Source organism: Mesoplodon mirus (assembly GCF_964341445.2).
Source record: "Mesoplodon mirus genome assembly, chromosome: 12".
Lineage (NCBI taxonomy): Eukaryota > Metazoa > Chordata > Mammalia > Artiodactyla > Ziphiidae > Mesoplodon > Mesoplodon mirus.
In genome coordinates this window covers 2,078,230-2,082,571 of record NC_138988.1, presented here as the reverse complement: position 1 = coordinate 2,082,571, position 4,342 = coordinate 2,078,230, and positions in this window count along the sequence as shown.

Here is a 4,342-nt window from a genome sequence, read left to right as displayed (position 1 = left end):
CCCGGCCGGCCAGACACCGCGGCCGCGGCGCCGCCCCGTACTCGCCTGGCCCGGCCCTCCGCGCCGCGCCAGGCCAGTCCGGCCCTCAGGGCCGCGCTGGGCACCGCCCCGGGCCCGCCCCCGGCCGTACTCTTCCAGCGCTGTTCTCGGGCCCGCCCCCAGGCCTACTGGGCCCTCGGCACTGCCTCTGGCCCGCCTCCAATGAGACTCCGCCCTCAGACTTGACCCAATCAGAATCCACCTTCAGACCCGCCCCGGCCAGACTCCGCCCCCAGCGCTGCTCCCGACCCCGTCCCCATCCCGACTGCGCCCTCAGGGCTGCCCTCAGCCCGTTAACACTCCTCGGCTCCGCCCTTAAGCCCGCCCACAGCGACCGTACCCGCCACGCCCCCCACCGCCAATTTATCCTCTGCCTCCGCCTCCTCCCCCCTCCCCCCCGACCCCGCACCTCCCGCTCACCCAGGACTAGCCAGCTGCCTGGGCTCTTCTACCAACCTGGGTTCTCCTACCTGGTCTCTCCCAGACCTACAGAAAGGAGTGGGCTCGAGGGAAGGGTGGCCTGTTAACCCAGCTCTTGGGCCCAGAATGGCCTCCTTTAGAATGGATCTCTGGGGAAGGGAGACCACTGGGCCACCTCGGTGCACACACCAAAGGGGCTGCAGAATCCCTCTAACAGAGGATGGGAGAGGCGGTAGCATTTTTCCTGTACTGAAGAAGGGAAAGGCCTGGCGCACACTGCAAGGAGGAAAAGAGAAGGCTTCCATGAGGCCCGAAACTAAGCTGGCTACAGAACTGGGGAGGAGGCCAGAATCCTTGTGGGGCTGTGTGCTCAAGGTGGCCGCCCCAGGATTCTGGGAGAGTGGAATTAGGGAACCCCGTTTGGTGGGAGGCTAGGTTTGGGGGATTCCAAAGCCCAAAAGGCAGCCTAGCAGTGGTGGAAGCAGCTGCCCATCCTGTCTCAGGATGGGCTGGCTCAGTTGGAGATTTGGGTCCAGTTGGGGGAACTGACCCACCTGATAAGACTGACCTGAGCTGAGGAACAAGGACGGTTCACGGGGAGTTCTGTGTTAGGGCAGACCCGCTCCCCAGGTGGCCTGGTGAACCAGGGCTCCTCAGAGAAACGAGACCCAAATGTCTCTCAGGAGCTTAAAATAGATCAAATAGGACCGATTCCCCAAAGTCTCCCCAGTTACCCAGATGGAAGGGAATTGGGAACACCCCTGCCCTCTTCAGACAGTACCCTTACAAAGGGGCCGCAGAACTTCAATTCCGTGTAATTTTAAAATTCGATTAATGCCTGCTATGGGTCAGGTACTGTTCTAAGGCCTTGAAATCCATCAGTGAACAGCACAGAGAAAAATCCATATCCTCTCCAGTAGAAAAGGGAAGACGGCCTTCCTGTAGCTTAAGGAGACCACAGAAAGCAAGTTCACCAGGACTAGGAACCCCAAGGACCCTGACCAGCTTTACTGGCCAAGTGGGGAAGAGACTGGACCAGGAGGCAAACGCAGACCCACGGGGATGGGGGAAGAGTTACTGACCTCCACTCCCATGAGAATCACCCAACAGCACCAGACAGGAGCTCCCCAAGTGCCAGGGAAAGCAGGTGTGGGAGCCCAGCTTTGTTACATCACGTTGGAGCCAAGGACATAGCCTCCATCCAAGGCAGAAGTAGGCTGAAGGACATGGGATGGAAGGCTTCCCCCTGCTGGGCTGGCTCTGGGAAGCGGGGGCACGTCAAAGCCCAGGACCCCAGAAAACAACGTCTGTCCCAGTGGCTACCCACAGCACCAGGTGGAGAGGAGGAGGGGAAAGGTGGTTCCAGGAGGGGCCAAAGTCCCACCATCCACAGGGACGGGGAGAGGGAGGAGGCTTGGGCAGCTGTGAGGGTGCTGGGCAAGTGGCTGGCCAGCTGAACTAGCCTCTCCACTGGCCTTGCCTGGAACTGGTTTGCGGTGGGGAGTGTTGGCCTGGGTGTGGACTTTTCCAGAAAACACAACCACCATTTGCATGTGTGGGGTGATGGCATCGTTCTAAAACTGGACTGTCGTGAGGGCTGCATGACCTAGGAGATTTATTAAAATCATTAAGTTGTACACTCGCAGTAGGTTTTTATGGTATGTCAAGTATATCTCAGGAATGCTGTTAAAAAATATCTGCATTTCCTCTCTTTGGTGGTAAATTCTTGGATAGCACAGTGGCATTTTATCTGAAAATGAACTATGCGCCTTTGAAATGGAGTCATTAAAAAATGTTTATGATGTCTCACTTAATGCCCCCCAGTTCCCCCCCGCTTTGGTTGCACCACATGGTGTGCAGGATCCTAGTTCCCCGACCGACCAGGGATCAAATCTGCACCCCCTGCATTGGAAGAGCGGAGTCTTAACCACTGGACTGCCAGGGAAGTCCAAGGCCCCACATTTTAAATAACGCACCTCCCAAAATCTTTTAAATGTGTCAAGAATTTAACATTCTTAAAGCTAACGGTGGGTGAGCTGAACGAATTCTCAGTTTGTGCTATTGCCACACGGTGGCACCATCCTAGCTCACAGACGGAAGCACCTGCGGTGACCCCAGCGTTGCGTGGATCAGAACTCCTCCAAGTGGTGAGAGAGAGACTTTCTGCCCCTCCCTTCCTTCTTTTTTCATCTTTTCCTTTCCTTCTACAGTCACCATTATTAAAATATATAGCCTCTAACGATATCATCCGAGTTTTCTTTCTTTGGAAGAGCCCAGGCTAGGGATGAAAACGTGCCCCTGGTCAGAAACAAAGGTGGAAAACACCACGAAGACCAGACACCAGCCATGACGCCCTGGGTTCTTCATACAGAAGAGTGCTTGCTGCAAAATGTTAAAAAGCTGAAAGCAGCAAGAATGCAAAAATATGCCACAGCAGCTGTAGACTTAGGTGCTCTGGGCTGGTGCTGGCTGAGGGCTGGGAGGACTCCTCAGGGCAGCCGCCTGGTGGCCAGAGAATCGTCAGACGTCTGCTCTCCCCTCCAGTGCCCCCAAACCTCCTAACGGAGGCCAAAGGAGCCCTGCTTCATTCCAAGGTACCAGTCGCACACAGGAGGCTCTGACTGGAAACACAGGGTCACCGGGCTCAGCACCTCCGCCCCAACCTCCGCCAGCCCCGCGGTGCCCTCCCACGCCAGGCGCTGTGCCCGCCCTGGAGGGGTGCCCTGGCTTCCTCCCCTCACAGCTTCCCGCTGGCCCCCAGCCCCCCTGCCCACACCAAGTGGGCCTGCTAGACAGACGCCAGGGACAAGCCCCGGCCCCTCGGGAAGCCCCTCTCACCTCTCCCACTGCCTCTGGTCCCCTGCCCTGAGGCTCCTCCCCTAGTTCCCAGACCCTCATACTTGCTAGTTTTCACACAGTCCTACCCGGCCCCACCAGAGGGACCTGGGGCACAGCTCATCTCCCTGGGGCGAAACGCAGGCTCGGTGACACAGAAAAGCGCCAGGGGCAGCCCTACAGGAGACCCTTCCTCTACAGTCTGCCTTCTTCTGCGGGGGAGAGTGCGAGAGGGTGAGGCAGGAGGGGAGCAGATGTGAAAATCCGCCACCCCCACCGTGGACCTGTCTGCTCTTCAGTGGACCTGATGCCCGCCGGCTGGATTCTGCTGTCACGGCTTCCATTAGTACGAGCAGGGGCTTTGGGAGGAAGCAGTGAGATGCTGATGGTAGCAGAGGATGGGGTGGGCATGGGGCGGTCTGGGAGGAAACGAAATGGGCCCCCCCACCCTGAAAGGTTTGAATCTCGTCCAGGTTTACAAATTGCCTGAGCCAGAGCACGTGGGCTCGGGGCAGAGTGCACAGGGCTGGGGTGCAGGGAAGAAGGGCGCTGCGGGGCCCGGGTGGGGCTGGCGTAGGAGTCTTAAGGCGTGACAGGAGATGGGTGTTTCAGACTCACTAGCCAGGCCGGTGGGGCAGAGGGGAGAGGGAAAGGGAGCGAAGTCCAGGGACATGTGTATCTATGTTTGGGAAACTGTGGGCAGAGCCAAAGCTGGTATAAACCATGAAACAGACTTTATCAGAGTTTCCGTGGAGCTGGGCCATGGAGACCACACCCCCACCAGTGGCCACACTGCCCTGCTGTTCCAGGCCTTAGGGGAGCCCTGCAGAGACCTCCTCTCCAGCCCCGGGCAAGACAAATAACCGGAGCCTGCAGTACAGGAAGAAGCCTGGGGTTTGGCCCATCTCTGCCAGGAACACCTGTGCATCATCAGCAGAGCCCGAGTTTCCTCAGACGCCAGACACTGATTCCTGTGCTGCCCGCATCCCATCTGGGGAAGCCACCGCGAGACCCTGGGGGGCCGTCGGGAGGAGACTCGGGGGACTGT